General features: G+C 55.4%; 15 non-coding genes across 15 annotated transcripts; all 15 read right to left on the bottom strand.

Moving 5' to 3' along the window:
• Window positions 1-1,010: 1,010 nt before the first annotated feature.
• LOC141384082 (U1 spliceosomal RNA) lies at window positions 1,011-1,174 on the bottom strand. The gene has a single exon (XR_015485529.1). It is a non-coding gene; the product is annotated as a U1 spliceosomal RNA (small nuclear RNA).
• A 1,141-nt stretch (window positions 1,175-2,315) lies between these two features.
• On the bottom strand, window positions 2,316-2,479 carry LOC141384081 (U1 spliceosomal RNA). The gene has a single exon (XR_015485518.1). It is a non-coding gene; the product is annotated as a U1 spliceosomal RNA (small nuclear RNA).
• Window positions 2,480-3,620: 1,141 nt separating this feature from the next.
• LOC141384080 (U1 spliceosomal RNA) lies at window positions 3,621-3,784 on the bottom strand. Its single transcript, XR_015485507.1, has one exon. It is a non-coding gene; the product is annotated as a U1 spliceosomal RNA (small nuclear RNA).
• A 1,141-nt stretch (window positions 3,785-4,925) lies between these two features.
• LOC141384110 (U1 spliceosomal RNA) lies at window positions 4,926-5,089 on the bottom strand. The gene has a single exon (XR_015485954.1). It is a non-coding gene; the product is annotated as a U1 spliceosomal RNA (small nuclear RNA).
• Window positions 5,090-6,230: 1,141 nt separating this feature from the next.
• Window positions 6,231-6,394, bottom strand: LOC141384079 (U1 spliceosomal RNA). The gene has a single exon (XR_015485496.1). It is a non-coding gene; the product is annotated as a U1 spliceosomal RNA (small nuclear RNA).
• A 1,141-nt stretch (window positions 6,395-7,535) lies between these two features.
• On the bottom strand, window positions 7,536-7,699 carry LOC141384078 (U1 spliceosomal RNA). Its single transcript, XR_015485485.1, has one exon. It is a non-coding gene; the product is annotated as a U1 spliceosomal RNA (small nuclear RNA).
• A 1,141-nt stretch (window positions 7,700-8,840) lies between these two features.
• LOC141384109 (U1 spliceosomal RNA) lies at window positions 8,841-9,004 on the bottom strand. Its single transcript, XR_015485941.1, has one exon. It is a non-coding gene; the product is annotated as a U1 spliceosomal RNA (small nuclear RNA).
• A 1,141-nt stretch (window positions 9,005-10,145) lies between these two features.
• On the bottom strand, window positions 10,146-10,309 carry LOC141384155 (U1 spliceosomal RNA). The gene has a single exon (XR_015486554.1). It is a non-coding gene; the product is annotated as a U1 spliceosomal RNA (small nuclear RNA).
• Window positions 10,310-11,450: 1,141 nt separating this feature from the next.
• Window positions 11,451-11,614, bottom strand: LOC141384154 (U1 spliceosomal RNA). The gene has a single exon (XR_015486543.1). It is a non-coding gene; the product is annotated as a U1 spliceosomal RNA (small nuclear RNA).
• A 1,141-nt stretch (window positions 11,615-12,755) lies between these two features.
• On the bottom strand, window positions 12,756-12,919 carry LOC141384108 (U1 spliceosomal RNA). Its single transcript, XR_015485930.1, has one exon. It is a non-coding gene; the product is annotated as a U1 spliceosomal RNA (small nuclear RNA).
• A 1,141-nt stretch (window positions 12,920-14,060) lies between these two features.
• Window positions 14,061-14,224, bottom strand: LOC137494362 (U1 spliceosomal RNA). The gene has a single exon (XR_015484574.1). It is a non-coding gene; the product is annotated as a U1 spliceosomal RNA (small nuclear RNA).
• Window positions 14,225-15,365: 1,141 nt separating this feature from the next.
• On the bottom strand, window positions 15,366-15,529 carry LOC137494394 (U1 spliceosomal RNA). Its single transcript, XR_015489659.1, has one exon. It is a non-coding gene; the product is annotated as a U1 spliceosomal RNA (small nuclear RNA).
• A 1,141-nt stretch (window positions 15,530-16,670) lies between these two features.
• LOC141384120 (U1 spliceosomal RNA) lies at window positions 16,671-16,834 on the bottom strand. Its single transcript, XR_015486091.2, has one exon. It is a non-coding gene; the product is annotated as a U1 spliceosomal RNA (small nuclear RNA).
• A 1,141-nt stretch (window positions 16,835-17,975) lies between these two features.
• LOC141384077 (U1 spliceosomal RNA) lies at window positions 17,976-18,139 on the bottom strand. Its single transcript, XR_015485474.1, has one exon. It is a non-coding gene; the product is annotated as a U1 spliceosomal RNA (small nuclear RNA).
• Window positions 18,140-19,280: 1,141 nt separating this feature from the next.
• On the bottom strand, window positions 19,281-19,444 carry LOC141384117 (U1 spliceosomal RNA). Its single transcript, XR_015486040.2, has one exon. It is a non-coding gene; the product is annotated as a U1 spliceosomal RNA (small nuclear RNA).
• Between the last annotated feature and the right edge of the window lie 152 nt (window positions 19,445-19,596).

Genomic DNA, 19,596 nt, shown 5'->3' with positions numbered 1-19,596 from the left:
ACGTGCCTGTGCTTGCAAACCACTCGCTAGTAACTGTGGCAACGCATGAAGGGTTTGAGCTTCCTCCAGATGCTTGCTTCGTGTTTTGTCATCACTTGGGGCTGCCAACACATGGATTCCACTGGACGCACTCGATCTGGGGATAACAGACCCTCTATGGGGGGAGGGGATCCTCCTGTTCTTTCTTTCTTTTCCTCCATCTGTTTTCTTTCTCTACAGATGCCGTTTTTCTCTGCTTAGTTTCTGATTTGGTCTATTTGGACATGTCGACCTCCGGCTTTGCTGCGGTTCGGACCGCCTTTGCCTAGAGCTCCGTGCTTTGCACTCTCGCCTTGTATATTTCGTGTCCTGTTTTCTTACGTCAGCCTATCAGCACAGTGCTCAAACGACATAGCTTGAAGAACACGACGGGATCTACAAACGTTCCGCAGAAGAACTTCACTGACGAAAGCGGAAGCGCTAACGGAACAACCTCCCGCTGCGGGCACCTTACATTCCTGAGACGGGAAACCACCGACGGCTGGCTGCGAAATTGCCTCTGGTTCAGATTGGTTTAGAACCGTCCCTCTGCCCAAAACGCCACAGACGTCTGCAAAAGATTGCAGTTCTTGAAACAGAGTTACCTCTGATCCGAGCAGAAGCGTTCGCTTACTTAACGGCAGATAAAATGATGACCTTTCACACGGTCTGCATTCGTTCCGTCAGTAACAGCGGCAGGCCGGCAAATAGAATCCTGACGTTCCACAGGGCACACTCGCTTGGCGGACAAAAGCCACCGGGGGCTCTCTTTGCGTGTTCCTTCACCTGGTCAAACCGCTTTGAGGGGGGACCTTTCGAGTAGTTTTCGGCGTCTGAACAGACTCTTCTAGCGACGGTTGGGCAGGCCTTCCACAGGCGCGCGCAGCTCAACGGGAGCAAAAGAGGCTGGCCCAAGGGCGAGGAAGAGAGGGAAGCGACGCTCCAGCCGGGTCCGACGCTACCGCCTGAACTCTGTCTTGAACCACTGTGCTCAGGGGAGAGCGCGAACGCAGTCCCCCACTACCAGAAATTATGCAGTCGAGATTCCCACATTTGGGGAATTCGCAGGGGCCAGCGTGGCCGGAGTGCAATGGCCAAGCCTCGCCCTGGGTGAACCACCTTCTTGATCATGGTATCTCCCCTGCCAGGTAAGTATGAGTTGCCGGGCGGCGCAAATGGCAGCCGCCGTTTTCTATCGGCCGTACTCCAGGGCGGTGATGCCCAGCCACCGAGCGTGGGGAATGGGCCAGCAACCCCTGTCTCCTGACGGCGCTGTACTCGCAGCAGACGTGCCTGTGCTTGCAAACCACTCGCTAGTAACTGTGGCAACGCATGAAGGGTTTGAGCTTCCTCCAGATGCTTGCTTCGTGTTTTGTCATCACTTGGGGCTGCCAACACATGGATTCCACTGGACGCACTCGATCTGGGGATAACAGACCCTCTATGGGGGGAGGGGATCCTCCTGTTCTTTCTTTCTTTTCCTCCATCTGTTTTCTTTCTCTACAGATGCCGTTTTTCTCTGCTTAGTTTCTGATTTGGTCTATTTGGACATGTCGACCTCCGGCTTTGCTGCGGTTCGGACCGCCTTTGCCTAGAGCTCCGTGCTTTGCACTCTCGCCTTGTATATTTCGTGTCCTGTTTTCTTACGTCAGCCTATCAGCACAGTGCTCAAACGACATAGCTTGAAGAACACGACGGGATCTACAAACGTTCCGCAGAAGAACTTCACTGACGAAAGCGGAAGCGCTAACGGAACAACCTCCCGCTGCGGGCACCTTACATTCCTGAGACGGGAAACCACCGACGGCTGGCTGCGAAATTGCCTCTGGTTCAGATTGGTTTAGAACCGTCCCTCTGCCCAAAACGCCACAGACGTCTGCAAAAGATTGCAGTTCTTGAAACAGAGTTACCTCTGATCCGAGCAGAAGCGTTCGCTTACTTAACGGCAGATAAAATGATGACCTTTCACACGGTCTGCATTCGTTCCGTCAGTAACAGCGGCAGGCCGGCAAATAGAATCCTGACGTTCCACAGGGCACACTCGCTTGGCGGACAAAAGCCACCGGGGGCTCTCTTTGCGTGTTCCTTCACCTGGTCAAACCGCTTTGAGGGGGGACCTTTCGAGTAGTTTTCGGCGTCTGAACAGACTCTTCTAGCGACGGTTGGGCAGGCCTTCCACAGGCGCGCGCAGCTCAACGGGAGCAAAAGAGGCTGGCCCAAGGGCGAGGAAGAGAGGGAAGCGACGCTCCAGCCGGGTCCGACGCTACCGCCTGAACTCTGTCTTGAACCACTGTGCTCAGGGGAGAGCGCGAACGCAGTCCCCCACTACCAGAAATTATGCAGTCGAGATTCCCACATTTGGGGAATTCGCAGGGGCCAGCGTGGCCGGAGTGCAATGGCCAAGCCTCGCCCTGGGTGAACCACCTTCTTGATCATGGTATCTCCCCTGCCAGGTAAGTATGAGTTGCCGGGCGGCGCAAATGGCAGCCGCCGTTTTCTATCGGCCGTACTCCAGGGCGGTGATGCCCAGCCACCGAGCGTGGGGAATGGGCCAGCAACCCCTGTCTCCTGACGGCGCTGTACTCGCAGCAGACGTGCCTGTGCTTGCAAACCACTCGCTAGTAACTGTGGCAACGCATGAAGGGTTTGAGCTTCCTCCAGATGCTTGCTTCGTGTTTTGTCATCACTTGGGGCTGCCAACACATGGATTCCACTGGACGCACTCGATCTGGGGATAACAGACCCTCTATGGGGGGAGGGGATCCTCCTGTTCTTTCTTTCTTTTCCTCCATCTGTTTTCTTTCTCTACAGATGCCGTTTTTCTCTGCTTAGTTTCTGATTTGGTCTATTTGGACATGTCGACCTCCGGCTTTGCTGCGGTTCGGACCGCCTTTGCCTAGAGCTCCGTGCTTTGCACTCTCGCCTTGTATATTTCGTGTCCTGTTTTCTTACGTCAGCCTATCAGCACAGTGCTCAAACGACATAGCTTGAAGAACACGACGGGATCTACAAACGTTCCGCAGAAGAACTTCACTGACGAAAGCGGAAGCGCTAACGGAACAACCTCCCGCTGCGGGCACCTTACATTCCTGAGACGGGAAACCACCGACGGCTGGCTGCGAAATTGCCTCTGGTTCAGATTGGTTTAGAACCGTCCCTCTGCCCAAAACGCCACAGACGTCTGCAAAAGATTGCAGTTCTTGAAACAGAGTTACCTCTGATCCGAGCAGAAGCGTTCGCTTACTTAACGGCAGATAAAATGATGACCTTTCACACGGTCTGCATTCGTTCCGTCAGTAACAGCGGCAGGCCGGCAAATAGAATCCTGACGTTCCACAGGGCACACTCGCTTGGCGGACAAAAGCCACCGGGGGCTCTCTTTGCGTGTTCCTTCACCTGGTCAAACCGCTTTGAGGGGGGACCTTTCGAGTAGTTTTCGGCGTCTGAACAGACTCTTCCAGCGACGGTTGGGCAGGCCTTCCACAGGCGCGCGCAGCTCAACGGGAGCAAAAGAGGCTGGCCCAAGGGCGAGGAAGAGAGGGAAGCGACGCTCCAGCCGGGTCCGACGCTACCGCCTGAACTCTGTCTTGAACCACTGTGCTCAGGGGAGAGCGCGAACGCAGTCCCCCACTACCAGAAATTATGCAGTCGAGATTCCCACATTTGGGGAATTCGCAGGGGCCAGCGTGGCCGGAGTGCAATGGCCAAGCCTCGCCCTGGGTGAACCACCTTCTTGATCATGGTATCTCCCCTGCCAGGTAAGTATGAGTTGCCGGGCGGCGCAAATGGCAGCCGCCGTTTTCTATCGGCCGTACTCCAGGGCGGTGATGCCCAGCCACCGAGCGTGGGGAATGGGCCAGCAACCCCTGTCTCCTGACGGCGCTGTACTCGCAGCAGACGTGCCTGTGCTTGCAAACCACTCGCTAGTAACTGTGGCAACGCATGAAGGGTTTGAGCTTCCTCCAGATGCTTGCTTCGTGTTTTGTCATCACTTGGGGCTGCCAACACATGGATTCCACTGGACGCACTCGATCTGGGGATAACAGACCCTCTATGGGGGGAGGGGATCCTCCTGTTCTTTCTTTCTTTTCCTCCATCTGTTTTCTTTCTCTACAGATGCCGTTTTTCTCTGCTTAGTTTCTGATTTGGTCTATTTGGACATGTCGACCTCCGGCTTTGCTGCGGTTCGGACCGCCTTTGCCTAGAGCTCCGTGCTTTGCACTCTCGCCTTGTATATTTCGTGTCCTGTTTTCTTACGTCAGCCTATCAGCACAGTGCTCAAACGACATAGCTTGAAGAACACGACGGGATCTACAAACGTTCCGCAGAAGAACTTCACTGACGAAAGCGGAAGCGCTAACGGAACAACCTCCCGCTGCGGGCACCTTACATTCCTGAGACGGGAAACCACCGACGGCTGGCTGCGAAATTGCCTCTGGTTCAGATTGGTTTAGAACCGTCCCTCTGCCCAAAACGCCACAGACGTCTGCAAAAGATTGCAGTTCTTGAAACAGAGTTACCTCTGATCCGAGCAGAAGCGTTCGCTTACTTAACGGCAGATAAAATGATGACCTTTCACACGGTCTGCATTCGTTCCGTCAGTAACAGCGGCAGGCCGGCAAATAGAATCCTGACGTTCCACAGGGCACACTCGCTTGGCGGACAAAAGCCACCGGGGGCTCTCTTTGCGTGTTCCTTCACCTGGTCAAACCGCTTTGAGGGGGGACCTTTCGAGTAGTTTTCGGCGTCTGAACAGACTCTTCTAGCGACGGTTGGGCAGGCCTTCCACAGGCGCGCGCAGCTCAACGGGAGCAAAAGAGGCTGGCCCAAGGGCGAGGAAGAGAGGGAAGCGACGCTCCAGCCGGGTCCGACGCTACCGCCTGAACTCTGTCTTGAACCACTGTGCTCAGGGGAGAGCGCGAACGCAGTCCCCCACTACCAGAAATTATGCAGTCGAGATTCCCACATTTGGGGAATTCGCAGGGGTCAGCGTGGCCGGAGTGCAATGGCCAAGCCTCGCCCTGGGTGAACCACCTTCTTGATCATGGTATCTCCCCTGCAAGGTAAGTATGAGTTGCCGGGCGGCGCAAATGGCAGCCGCCGTTTTCTATCGGCCGTACTCCAGGGCGGTGATGCCCAGCCACCGAGCGTGGGGAATGGGCCAGCAACCCCTGTCTCCTGACGGCGCTGTACTTGCAGCAGACGTGCCTGTGCTTGCAAACCACTCGCTAGTAACTGTGGCAACGCATGAAGGGTTTGAGCTTCCTCCAGATGCTTGCTTCGTGTTTTGTCATCACTTGGGGCTGCCAACACATGGATTCCACTGGACGCACTCGATCTGGGGATAACAGACCCTCTATGGGGGGAGGGGATCCTCCTGTTCTTTCTTTCTTTTCCTCCATCTGTTTTCTTTCTCTACAGATGCCGTTTTTCTCTGCTTAGTTTCTGATTTGGTCTATTTGGACATGTCGACCTCCGGCTTTGCTGCGGTTCGGACCGCCTTTGCCTAGAGCTCCGTGCTTTGCACTCTCGCCTTGTATATTTCGTGTCCTGTTTTCTTACGTCAGCCTATCAGCACAGTGCTCAAACGACATAGCTTGAAGAACACGACGGGATCTACAAACGTTCCGCAGAAGAACTTCACTGACGAAAGCGGAAGCGCTAACGGAACAACCTCCCGCTGCGGGCACCTTACATTCCTGAGACGGGAAACCACCGACCGCTGGCTGCGAAATTGCCTCTGGTTCAGATTGGTTTAGAACCGTCCCTCTGCCCAAAACGCCACAGACGTCTGCAAAAGATTGCAGTTCTTGAAACAGAGTTACCTCTGATCCGAGCAGAAGCGTTCGCTTACTTAACGGCAGATAAAATGATGACCTTTCACACGGTCTGCATTCGTTCCGTCAGTAACAGCGGCAGGCCGGCAAATAGAATCCTGACGTTCCACAGGGCACACTCGCTTGGCGGACAAAAGCCACCGGGGGCTCTCTTTGCGTGTTCCTTCACCTGGTCAAACCGCTTTGAGGGGGGACCTTTCGAGTAGTTTTCGGCGTCTGAACAGACTCTTCTAGCGACGGTTGGGCAGGCCTTCCACAGGCGCGCGCAGCTCAACGGGAGCAAAAGAGGCTGGCCCAAGGGCGAGGAAGAGAGGGAAGCGACGCTCCAGCCGGGTCCGACGCTACCGCCTGAACTCTGTCTTGAACCACTGTGCTCAGGGGAGAGCGCGAACGCAGTCCCCCACTACCAGAAATTATGCAGTCGAGATTCCCACATTTGGGGAATTCGCAGGGGCCAGCGTGGCCGGAGTGCAATGGCCAAGCCTCGCCCTGGGTGAACCACCTTCTTGATCATGGTATCTCCCCTGCCAGGTAAGTATGAGTTGCCGGGCGGCGCAAATGGCAGCCGCCGTTTTCTATCGGCCGTACTCCAGGGCGGTGATGCCCAGCCACCGAGCGTGGGGAATGGGCCAGCAACCCCTGTCTCCTGACGGCGCTGTACTCGCAGCAGACGTGCCTGTGCTTGCAAACCACTCGCTAGTAACTGTGGCAACGCATGAAGGGTTTGAGCTTCCTCCAGATGCTTGCTTCGTGTTTTGTCATCACTTGGGGCTGCCAACACATGGATTCCACTGGACGCACTCGATCTGGGGATAACAGACCCTCTATGGGGGGAGGGGATCCTCCTGTTCTTTCTTTCTTTTCCTCCATCTGTTTTCTTTCTCTACAGATGCCGTTTTTCTCTGCTTAGTTTCTGATTTGGTCTATTTGGACATGTCGACCTCCGGCTTTGCTGCGGTTCGGACCGCCTTTGCCTAGAGCTCCGTGCTTTGCACTCTCGCCTTGTATATTTCGTGTCCTGTTTTCTTACGTCAGCCTATCAGCACAGTGCTCAAACGACATAGCTTGAAGAACACGACGGGATCTACAAACGTTCCGCAGAAGAACTTCACTGACGAAAGCGGAAGCGCTAACGGAACAACCTCCCGCTGCGGGCACCTTACATTCCTGAGACGGGAAACCACCGACGGCTGGCTGCGAAATTGCCTCTGGTTCAGATTGGTTTAGAACCGTCCCTCTGCCCAAAACGCCACAGACGTCTGCAAAAGATTGCAGTTCTTGAAACAGAGTTACCTCTGATCCGAGCAGAAGCGTTCGCTTACTTAACGGCAGATAAAATGATGACCTTTCACACGGTCTGCATTCGTTCCGTCAGTAACAGCGGCAGGCCGGCAAATAGAATCCTGACGTTCCACAGGGCACACTCGCTTGGCGGACAAAAGCCACCGGGGGCTCTCTTTGCGTGTTCCTTCACCTGGTCAAACCGCTTTGAGGGGGGACCTTTCGAGTAGTTTTCGGCGTCTGAACAGACTCTTCTAGCGACGGTTGGGCAGGCCTTCCACAGGCGCGCGCAGCTCAACGGGAGCAAAAGAGGCTGGCCCAAGGGCGAGGAAGAGAGGGAAGCGACGCTCCAGTCGGGTCCGACGCTACCGCCTGAACTCTGTCTTGAACCACTGTGCTCAGGGGAGAGCGCGAACGCAGTCCCCCACTACCAGAAATTATGCAGTCGAGATTCCCACATTTGGGGAATTCGCAGGGGCCAGCGTGGCCGGAGTGCAATGGCCAAGCCTCGCCCTGGGTGAACCACCTTCTTGATCATGGTATCTCCCCTGCCAGGTAAGTATGAGTTGCCGGGCGGCGCAAATGGCAGCCGCCGTTTTCTATCGGCCGTACTCCAGGGCGGTGATGCCCAGCCACCGAGCGTGGGGAATGGGCCAGCAACCCCTGTCTCCTGACGGCGCTGTACTCGCAGCAGACGTGCCTGTGCTTGCAAACCACTCGCTAGTAACTGTGGCAACGCATGAAGGGTTTGAGCTTCCTCCAGATGCTTGCTTCGTGTTTTGTCATCACTTGGGGCTGCCAACACATGGATTCCACTGGACGCACTCGATCTGGGGATAACAGACCCTCTATGGGGGGAGGGGATCCTCCTGTTCTTTCTTTCTTTTCCTCCATCTGTTTTCTTTCTCTACAGATGCCGTTTTTCTCTGCTTAGTTTCTGATTTGGTCTATTTGGACATGTCGACCTCCGGCTTTGCTGCGGTTCGGACCGCCTTTGCCTAGAGCTCCGTGCTTTGCACTCTCGCCTTGTATATTTCGTGTCCTGTTTTCTTACGTCAGCCTATCAGCACAGTGCTCAAACGACATAGCTTGAAGAACACGACGGGATCTACAAACGTTCCGCAGAAGAACTTCACTGACGAAAGCGGAAGCGCTAACGGAACAACCTCCCGCTGCGGGCACCTTACATTCCTGAGACGGGAAACCACCGACGGCTGGCTGCGAAATTGCCTCTGGTTCAGATTGGTTTAGAACCGTCCCTCTGCCCAAAACGCCACAGACGTCTGCAAAAGATTGCAGTTCTTGAAACAGAGTTACCTCTGATCCGAGCAGAAGCGTTCGCTTACTTAACGGCAGATAAAATGATGACCTTTCACACGGTCTGCATTCGTTCCGTCAGTAACAGCGGCAGGCCGGCAAATAGAATCCTGACGTTCCACAGGGCACACTCGCTTGGCGGACAAAAGCCACCGGGGGCTCTCTTTGCGTGTTCCTTCACCTGGTCAAACCGCTTTGAGGGGGGACCTTTCGAGTAGTTTTCGGCGTCTGAACAGACTCTTCTAGCGACGGTTGGGCAGGCCTTCCACAGGCGCGCGCAGCTCAACGGGAGCAAAAGAGGCTGGCCCAAGGGCGAGGAAGAGAGGGAAGCGACGCTCCAGCCGGGTCCGACGCTACCGCCTGAACTCTGTCTTGAACCACTGTGCTCAGGGGAGAGCGCGAACGCAGTCCCCCACTACCAGAAATTATGCAGTCGAGATTCCCACATTTGGGGAATTCGCAGGGGTCAGCGTGGCCGGAGTGCAATGGCCAAGCCTCGCCCTGGGTGAACCACCTTCTTGATCATGGTATCTCCCCTGCAAGGTAAGTATGAGTTGCCGGGCGGCGCAAATGGCAGCCGCCGTTTTCTATCGGCCGTACTCCAGGGCGGTGATGCCCAGCCACCGAGCGTGGGGAATGGGCCAGCAACCCCTGTCTCCTGACGGCGCTGTACTCGCAGCAGACGTGCCTGTGCTTGCAAACCACTCGCTAGTAACTGTGGCAACGCATGAAGGGTTTGAGCTTCCTCCAGATGCTTGCTTCGTGTTTTGTCATCACTTGGGGCTGCCAACACATGGATTCCACTGGACGCACTCGATCTGGGGATAACAGACCCTCTATGGGGGGAGGGGATCCTCCTGTTCTTTCTTTCTTTTCCTCCATCTGTTTTCTTTCTCTACAGATGCCGTTTTTCTCTGCTTAGTTTCTGATTTGGTCTATTTGGACATGTCGACCTCCGGCTTTGCTGCGGTTCGGACCGCCTTTGCCTAGAGCTCCGTGCTTTGCACTCTCGCCTTGTATATTTCGTGTCCTGTTTTCTTACGTCAGCCTATCAGCACAGTGCTCAAACGACATAGCTTGAAGAACACGACGGGATCTACAAACGTTCCGCAGAAGAACTTCACTGACGAAAGCGGAAGCGCTAACGGAACAACCTCCCGCTGCGGGCACCTTACATTCCTGAGACGGGAAACCACCGACGGCTGGCTGCGAAATTGCCTCTGGTTCAGATTGGTTTAGAACCGTCCCTCTGCCCAAAACGCCACAGACGTCTGCAAAAGATTGCAGTTCTTGAAACAGAGTTACCTCTGATCCGAGCAGAAGCGTTCGCTTACTTAACGGCAGATAAAATGATGACCTTTCACACGGTCTGCATTCGTTCCGTCAGTAACAGCGGCAGGCCGGCAAATAGAATCCTGACGTTCCACAGGGCACACTCGCTTGGCGGACAAAAGCCACCGGGGGCTCTCTTTGCGTGTTCCTTCACCTGGTCAAACCGCTTTGAGGGGGGACCTTTCGAGTAGTTTTCGGCGTCTGAACAGACTCTTCTAGCGACGGTTGGGCAGGCCTTCCACAGGCGCGCGCAGCTCAACGGGAGCAAAAGAGGCTGGCCCAAGGGCGAGGAAGAGAGGGAAGCGACGCTCCAGCCGGGTCCGACGCTACCGCCTGAACTCTGTCTTGAACCACTGTGCTCAGGGGAGAGCGCGAACGCAGTCCCCCACTACCAGAAATTATGCAGTCGAGATTCCCACATTTGGGGAATTCGCAGGGGTCAGCGTGGCCGGAGTGCAATGGCCAAGCCTCGCCCTGGGTGAACCAGCTTCTTGATCATGGTATCTCCCCTGCAAGGTAAGTATGAGTTGCCGGGCGGCGCAAATGGCAGCCGCCGTTTTCTATCGGCCGTACTCCAGGGCGGTGATGCCCAGCCACCGAGCGTGGGGAATGGGCCAGCAACCCCTGTCTCCTGACGGCGCTGTACTCGCAGCAGACGTGCCTGTGCTTGCAAACCACTCGCTAGTAACTGTGGCAACGCATGAAGGGTTTGAGCTTCCTCCAGATGCTTGCTTCGTGTTTTGTCATCAGTTGGGGCTGCCAACACATGGATTCCACTGGACGCACTCGATCTGGGGATAACAGACCCTCTATGGGGGGAGGGGATCCTCCTGTTCTTTCTTTCTTTTCCTCCATCTGTTTTCTTTCTCTACAGATGCCGTTTTTCTCTGCTTAGTTTCTGATTTGGTCTATTTGGACATGTCGACCTCCGGCTTTGCTGCGGTTCGGACCGCCTTTGCCTAGAGCTCCGTGCTTTGCACTCTCGCCTTGTATATTTCGTGTCCTGTTTTCTTACGTCAGCCTATCAGCACAGTGCTCAAACGACATAGCTTGAAGAACACGACGGGATCTACAAACGTTCCGCAGAAGAACTTCACTGACGAAAGCGGAAGCGCTAACGGAACAACCTCCCGCTGCGGGCACCTTACATTCCTGAGACGGGAAACCACCGACGGCTGGCTGCGAAATTGCCTCTGGTTCAGATTGGTTTAGAACCGTCCCTCTGCCCAAAACGCCACAGACGTCTGCAAAAGATTGCAGTTCTTGAAACAGAGTTACCTCTGATCCGAGCAGAAGCGTTCGCTTACTTAACGGCAGATAAAATGATGACCTTTCACACGGTCTGCATTCGTTCCGTCAGTAACAGCGGCAGGCCGGCAAATAGAATCCTGACGTTCCACAGGGCACACTCGCTTGGCGGACAAAAGCCACCGGGGGCTCTCTTTGCGTGTTCCTTCACCTGGTCAAACCGCTTTGAGGGGGGACCTTTCGAGTAGTTTTCGGCGTCTGAACAGACTCTTCTAGCGACGGTTGGGCAGGCCTTCCACAGGCGCGCGCAGCTCAACGGGAGCAAAAGAGGCTGGCCCAAGGGCGAGGAAGAGAGGGAAGCGACGCTCCAGCCGGGTCCGACGCTACCGCCTGAACTCTGTCTTGAACCACTGTGCTCAGGGGAGAGCGCGAACGCAGTCCCCCACTACCAGAAATTATGCAGTCGAGATTCCCACATTTGGGGAATTCGCAGGGGTCAGCGTGGCCGGAGTGCAATGGCCAAGCCTCGCCCTGGGTGAACCAGCTTCTTGATCATGGTATCTCCCCTGCAAGGTAAGTATGAGTTGCCGGGCGGCGCAAATGGCAGCCGCCGTTTTCTATCGGCCGTACTCCAGGGCGGTGATGCCCAGCCACCGAGCGTGGGGAATGGGCCAGCAACCCCTGTCTCCTGACGGCGCTGTACTTGCAGCAGACGTGCCTGTGCTTGCAAACCACTCGCTAGTAACTGTGGCAACGCATGAAGGGTTTGAGCTTCCTCCAGATGCTTGCTTCGTGTTTTGTCATCAGTTGGGGCTGCCAACACATGGATTCCACTGGACGCACTCGATCTGGGGATAACAGACCCTCTATGGGGGGAGGGGATCCTCCTGTTCTTTCTTTCTTTTCCTCCATCTGTTTTCTTTCTCTACAGATGCCGTTTTTCTCTGCTTAGTTTCTGATTTGGTCTATTTGGACATGTCGACCTCCGGCTTTGCTGCGGTTCGGACCGCCTTTGCCTAGAGCTCCGTGCTTTGCACTCTCGCCTTGTATATTTCGTGTCCTGTTTTCTTACGTCAGCCTATCAGCACAGTGCTCAAACGACATAGCTTGAAGAACACGACGGGATCTACAAACGTTCCGCAGAAGAACTTCACTGACGAAAGCGGAAGCGCTAACGGAACAACCTCCCGCTGCGGGCACCTTACATTCCTGAGACGGGAAACCACCGACGGCTGGCTGCGAAATTGCCTCTGGTTCAGATTGGTTTAGAACCGTCCCTCTGCCCAAAACGCCACAGACGTCTGCAAAAGATTGCAGTTCTTGAAACAGAGTTACCTCTGATCCGAGCAGAAGCGTTCGCTTACTTAACGGCAGATAAAATGATGACCTTTCACACGGTCTGCATTCGTTCCGTCAGTAACAGCGGCAGGCCGGCAAATAGAATCCTGACGTTCCACAGGGCACACTCGCTTGGCGGACAAAAGCCACCGGGGGCTCTCTTTGCGTGTTCCTTCACCTGGTCAAACCGCTTTGAGGGGGGACCTTTCGAGTAGTTTTCGGCGTCTGAACAGACTCTTCTAGCGACGGTTGGGCAGGCCTTCCACAGGCGCGCGCAGCTCAACGGGAGCAAAAGAGGCTGGCCCAAGGGCGAGGAAGAGAGGGAAGCGACGCTCCAGCCGGGTCCGACGCTACCGCCTGAACTCTGTCTTGAACCACTGTGCTCAGGGGAGAGCGCGAACGCAGTCCCCCACTACCAGAAATTATGCAGTCGAGATTCCCACATTTGGGGAATTCGCAGGGGTCAGCGTGGCCGGAGTGCAATGGCCAAGCCTCGCCCTGGGTGAACCACCTTCTTGATCATGGTATCTCCCCTGCAAGGTAAGTATGAGTTGCCGGGCGGCGCAAATGGCAGCCGCCGTTTTCTATCGGCCGTACTCCAGGGCGGTGATGCCCAGCCACCGAGCGTGGGGAATGGGCCAGCAACCCCTGTCTCCTGACGGCGCTGTACTTGCAGCAGACGTGCCTGTGCTTGCAAACCACTCGCTAGTAACTGTGGCAACGCATGAAGGGTTTGAGCTTCCTCCAGATGCTTGCTTCGTGTTTTGTCATCACTTGGGGCTGCCAACACATGGATTCCACTGGACGCACTCGATCTGGGGATAACAGACCCTCTATGGGGGGAGGGGATCCTCCTGTTCTTTCTTTCTTTTCCTCCATCTGTTTTCTTTCTCTACAGATGCCGTTTTTCTCTGCTTAGTTTCTGATTTGGTCTATTTGGACATGTCGACCTCCGGCTTTGCTGCGGTTCGGACCGCCTTTGCCTAGAGCTCCGTGCTTTGCACTCTCGCCTTGTATATTTCGTGTCCTGTTTTCTTACGTCAGCCTATCAGCACAGTGCTCAAACGACATAGCTTGAAGAACACGACGGGATCTACAAACGTTCCGCAGAAGAACTTCACTGACGAAAGCGGAAGCGCTAACGGAACAACCTCCCGCTGCGGGCACCTTACATTCCTGAGACGGGAAACCACCGACGGCTGGCTGCGAAATTGCCTCTGGTTCAGATTGGTTTAGAACCGTCCCTCTGCCCAAAACGCCACAGACGTCTGCAAAAGATTGCAGTTCTTGAAACAGAGTTACCTCTGATCCGAGCAGAAGCGTTCGCTTACTTAACGGCAGATAAAATGATGACCTTTCACACGGTCTGCATTCGTTCCGTCAGTAACAGCGGCAGGCCGGCAAATAGAATCCTGACGTTCCACAGGGCACACTCGCTTGGCGGACAAAAGCCACCGGGGGCTCTCTTTGCGTGTTCCTTCACCTGGTCAAACCGCTTTGAGGGGGGACCTTTCGAGTAGTTTTCGGCGTCTGAACAGACTCTTCTAGCGACGGTTGGGCAGGCCTTCCACAGGCGCGCGCAGCTCAACGGGAGCAAAAGAGGCTGGCCCAAGGGCGAGGAAGAGAGGGAAGCGACGCTCCAGCCGGGTCCGACGCTACCGCCTGAACTCTGTCTTGAACCACTGTGCTCAGGGGAGAGCGCGAACGCAGTCCCCCACTACCAGAAATTATGCAGTCGAGATTCCCACATTTGGGGAATTCGCAGGGGTCAGCGTGGCCGGAGTGCAATGGCCAAGCCTCGCCCTGGGTGAACCACCTTCTTGATCATGGTATCTCCCCTGCCAGGTAAGTATGAGTTGCCGGGCGGCGCAAATGGCAGCCGCCGTTTTCTATCGGCCGTACTCCAGGGCGGTGATGCCCAGCCACCGAGCGTGGGGAATGGGCCAGCAACCCCTGTCTCCTGACGGCGCTGTACTTGCAGCAGACGTGCCTGTGCTTGCAAACCACTCGCTAGTAACTGTGGCAACGCATGAAGGGTTTGAGCTTCCTCCAGATGCTTGCTTCGTGTTTTGTCATCAGTTGGGGCTGCCAACACATGGATTCCACTGGACGCACTCGATCTGGGGATAACAGACCCTCTATGGGGGGAGGGGATCCTCCTGTTCTTTCTTTCTTTTCCTCCATCTGTTTTCTTTCTCTACAGATGCCGTTTTTCTCTGCTTAGTTTCTGATTTGGTCTATTTGGACATGTCGACCTCCGGCTTTGCTGCGGTTCGGACCGCCTTTGCCTAGAGCTCCGTGCTTTGCACTCTCGCCTTGTATATTTCGTGTCCTGTTTTCTTACGTCAGCCTATCAGCACAGTGCTCAAACGACATAGCTTGAAGAACACGACGGGATCTACAAACGTTCCGCAGAAGAACTTCACTGACGAAAGCGGAAGCGCTAACGGAACAACCTCCCGCTGCGGGCACCTTACATTCCTGAGACGGGAAACCACCGACGGCTGGCTGCGAAATTGCCTCTGGTTCAGATTGGTTTAGAACCGTCCCTCTGCCCAAAACGCCACAGACGTCTGCAAAAGATTGCAGTTCTTGAAACAGAGTTACCTCTGATCCGAGCAGAAGCGTTCGCTTACTTAACGGCAGATAAAATGATGACCTTTCACACGGTCTGCATTCGTTCCGTCAGTAACAGCGGCAGGCCGGCAAATAGAATCCTGACGTTCCACAGGGCACACTCGCTTGGCGGACAAAAGCCACCGGGGGCTCTCTTTGCGTGTTCCTTCACCTGGTCAAACCGCTTTGAGGGGGGACCTTTCGAGTAGTTTTCGGCGTCTGAACAGACTCTTCTAGCGACGGTTGGGCAGGCCTTCCACAGGCGCGCGCAGCTCAACGGGAGCAAAAGAGGCTGGCCCAAGGGCGAGGAAGAGAGGGAAGCGACGCTCCAGCCGGGTCCGACGCTACCGCCTGAACTCTGTCTTGAACCACTGTGCTCAGGGGAGAGCGCGAACGCAGTCCCCCACTACCAGAAATTATGCAGTCGAGATTCCCACATTTGGGGAATTCGCAGGGGTCAGCGTGGCCGGAGTGCAATGGCCAAGCCTCGCCCTGGGTGAACCACCTTCTTGATCATGGTATCTCCCCTGCCAGGTAAGTATGAGTTGCCGGGCGGCGCAAATGGCAGCCGCCGTTTTCTATCGGCCGTACTCCAGGGCGGTGATGCCCAGCCACCGAGCGTGGGGAATGGGCCAGCAACCCCTGTCTCCTGACGGCGCTGTACTTGCAGCAGACGTGCCTGTGCTTGCAAACCACTCGCTAGTAACTGTGGCAACGCATGAAGGGTTTGAGCTTCCTCCAGATGCTTGCTTCGTGTTTTGTCATCAGTTGGGGCTGCCAACACATGGATTCCACTGGACGCACTCGATCTGGGGATAACAGACCCTCTATGGGGGGAGGGGATCCTCCTGTTCTTTCTTTCTTTTCCTCCATCTGTTTTCTTTCTCTACAGATGCCGTTTTTCTCTGCTTAGTTTCTGATTTGGTCTATTTGGACATGTCGACCTCCGGCTTTGCTGCGGTTCGGACCGCCTTTGCCTAGAGCTCCGTGCTTTGCACTCTCGCCTTGTATATTTCGTGTCCTGTTTTCTTACGTCAGCCTATCAGCACAGTGCTCAAACGACATAGCTTGAAGAACACGACGGGATCTACAAACGTTCCGCAGAAGAACTTCACTGACGAAAGCGGAAGCGCTAACGGAACAACCTCCCGCTGCGGGCACCTTACATTCCTGAGACGGGAAACCACCGACGGCTGGCTGCGAAATTGCCTCTGGTTCAGATTGGTTTAGAACCGTCCCTCTGCCCAAAACGCCACAGACGTCTGCAAAAGATTGCAGTTCTTGAAACAGAGTTACCTCTGATCCGAGCAGAAGCGTTCGCTTACTTAACGGCAGATAAAATGATGACCTTTCACACGGTCTGCATTCGTTCCGTCAGTAACAGCGGCAGGCCGGCAAATAGAATCCTGACGTTCCACAGGGCACACTCGCTTGGCGGACAAAAGCCACCGGGGGCTCTCTTTGCGTGTTCCTTCACCTGGTCAAACCGCTTTGAGGGGGGACCTTTCGAGTAGTTTTCGGCGTCTGAACAGACTCTTCTAGCGACGGTTGGGCAGGCCTTCCACAGGCGCGCGCAGCTCAACGGGAGCAAAAGAGGCTGGCCCAAGGGCGAGGAAGAGAGGGAAGCGACGCTCCAGCCGGGTCCGACGCTACCGCCTGAACTCTGTCTTGAACCACTGTGCTCAGGGGAGAGCGCGAACGCAGTCCCCCACTACCAGAAATTATGCAGTCGAGATTCCCACATTTGGGGAATTCGCAGGGGCCAGCGTGGCCGGAGTGCAATGGCCAAGCCTCGCCCTGGGTGAACCACCTTCTTGATCATGGTATCTCCCCTGCCAGGTAAGTATGAGTTGCCGGGCGGCGCAAATGGCAGCCGCCGTTTTCTATCGGCCGTACTCCAGGGCGGTGATGCCCAGCCACCGAGCGTGGGGAATGGGCCAGCAACCCCTGTCTCCTGACGGCGCTGTACTCGCAGCAGACGTGCCTGTGCTTGCAAACCACTCGCTAGTAACTGTGGCAACGCATGAAGGGTTTGAGCTTCCTCCAGATGCTTGCTTCGTGTTTTGTCATCAGTTGGGGCTGCCAACACATGGATTCCACTGGACGCACTCGATCTGGGGATAACAGACCCTCTATGGGGGGAGGGGATCCTCCTGTTCTTTCTTTCTTTTCCTCCATCTGTTTTCTTTCTCTACAGATGCCGTTTTTCTCTGCTTAGTTTCTGATTTGGTCTATTTGGACATGTCGACCTCCGGCTTTGCTGCGGTTCGGACCGCCTTTGCCTAGAGCTCCGTGCTTTGCACTCTCGCCTTGTATATTTCGTGTCCTGTTTTCTTACGTCAGCCTATCAGCACAGTGCTCAAACGACATAGCTTGAAGAACACGACGGGATCTACAAACGTTCCGCAGAAGAACTTCACTGACGAAAGCGGAAGCGCTAACGGAACAACCTCCCGCTGCGGGCACCTTACATTCCTGAGACGGGAAACCACCGACGGCTGGCTGCGAAATTGCCTCTGGTTCAGATTGGTTTAGAACCGTCCCTCTGCCCAAAACGCCACAGACGTCTGCAAAAGATTGCAGTTCTTGAAACAGAGTTACCTCTGATCCGAGCAGAAGCGTTCGCTTACTTAACGGCAGATAAAATGATGACCTTTCACACGGTCTGCATTCGTTCCGTCAGTAACAGCGGCAGGCCGGCAAATAGAATCCTGACGTTCCACAGGGCACACTCGCTTGGCGGACAAAAGCCACCGGGGGCTCTCTTTGCGTGTTCCTTCACCTGGTCAAACCGCTTTGAGGGGGGACCTTTCGAGTAGTTTTCGGCGTCTGAACAGACTCTTCTAGCGACGGTTGGGCAGGCCTTCCACAGGCGCGCGCAGCTCAACGGGAGCAAAAGAGGCTGGCCCAAGGGCGAGGAAGAGAGGGAAGCGACGCTCCAGCCGGGTCCGACGCTACCGCCTGAACTCTGTCTTGAACCACTGTGCTCAGGGGAGAGCGCGAACGCAGTCCCCCACTACCAGAAATTATGCAGTCGAGATTCCCACATTTGGGGAATTCGCAGGGGCCAGCGTGGCCGGAGTGCAATGGCCAAGCCTCGCCCTGGGTGAACCACCTTCTTGATCATGGTATCTCCCCTGCCAGGTAAGTATGAGTTGCCGGGCGGCGCAAATGGCAGCCGCCGTTTTCTATCGGCCGTACTCCAGGGCGGTGATGCCCAGCCACCGAGCGTGGGGAATGGGCCAGCAACCCCTGTCTCCTGACGGCGCTGTACTCGCAGCAGACGTGCCTGTGCTTGCAAACCACTCGCTAGTAACTGTGGCAACGCATGAAGGGTTTGAGCTTCCTCCAGATGCTTGCTTCGTGTTTTGTCATCAGTTGGGGCTGCCAACACATGGATTCCACTGGACGCACTCGATCTGGGGATAACAGACCCTCTATGGGGGGAGGGGATCCTCCTGTTCTTTCTTTCTTTTCCTCCATCTGTTTTCTTTCTCTACAGATGCCGTTTTTCTCTGCTTAGTTTCTGATTTGGTCTATTTGGACATGTCGACCTCCGGCTTTGCTGCGGTTCGGACCGCCTTTGCCTAGAGCTCCGTGCTTTGCACTCTCGCCTTGTATATTTCGTGTCCTGTTTTCTTACGTCAGCCTATCAGCACAGTGCTCAAACGACATAGCTTGAAGAACACGACGGGATCTACAAACGTTCCGCAGAAGAACTTCACTGACGAAAGCGGAAGCGCTAACGGAACAACCTCCCGCTGCGGGCACCTTACATTCCTGAGACGGGAAACCACCGACGGCTGGCTGCGAAATTGCCTCTGGTTCAGATTGGTTTAGAACCGTCCCTCTGCCCAAAACGCCACAGACGTCTGCAAAAGATTGCAGTTCTTGAAACAGAGTTACCTCTGATCCGAGCAGAAGCGTTCGCTTACTTAACGGCAGATAAAATGATGACCTTTCACACGGTCTGCATTCGTTCCGTCAGTAACAGCGGCAGGCCGGCAAATAGAATCCTGACGTTCCACAGGGCACACTCGCTTGGCGGACAAAAGCCACCGGGGGCTCTCTTTGCGTGTTCCTTCACCTGGTCAAACCGCTTTGAGGGGGGACCTTTCGAGTAGTTTTCGGCGTCTGAACAGACTCTTCTAGCGACGGTTGGGCAGGCCTTCCACAGGCGCGCGCAGCTCAACGGGAGCAAAAGAGGCTGGCCCAAGGGCGAGGAAGAGAGGGAAGCGACGCTCCAGCCGGGTCCGACGCTACCGCCTGAACTCTGTCTTGAACCACTGTGCTCAGGGGAGAGCGCGAACGCAGTCCCCCACTACCAGAAATTATGCAGTCGAGATTCCCACATTTGGGGAATTCGCAGGGGCCAGCGTGGCCGGAGTGCAATGGCCAAGCCTCGCCCTGGGTGAACCACCTTCTTGATCATGGTATCTCCCCTGCCAGGTAAGTATGAGTTGCCGGGCGGCGCAAATGGCAGCCGCCGTTTTCTATCGGCCGTACTCCAGGGCGGTGATGCCCAGCCACCGAGCGTGGGGAATGGGCCAGCAACCCCTGTCTCCTGACGGCGCTGTACTCGCAGCAGACGTGCCTGTGCTTGCAAACC

The sequence above is a fragment of the Danio rerio genome, chromosome 4 (genome assembly GCF_052040795.2).
Source record: "Danio rerio strain M-AB ecotype USA chromosome 4, GRCz13ab, whole genome shotgun sequence".
NCBI lineage: Eukaryota > Metazoa > Chordata > Actinopteri > Cypriniformes > Danionidae > Danio > Danio rerio.
Note: the sequence above shows the minus strand (reverse complement) of the source record. Positions and strands in the feature narration are given on the sequence as shown.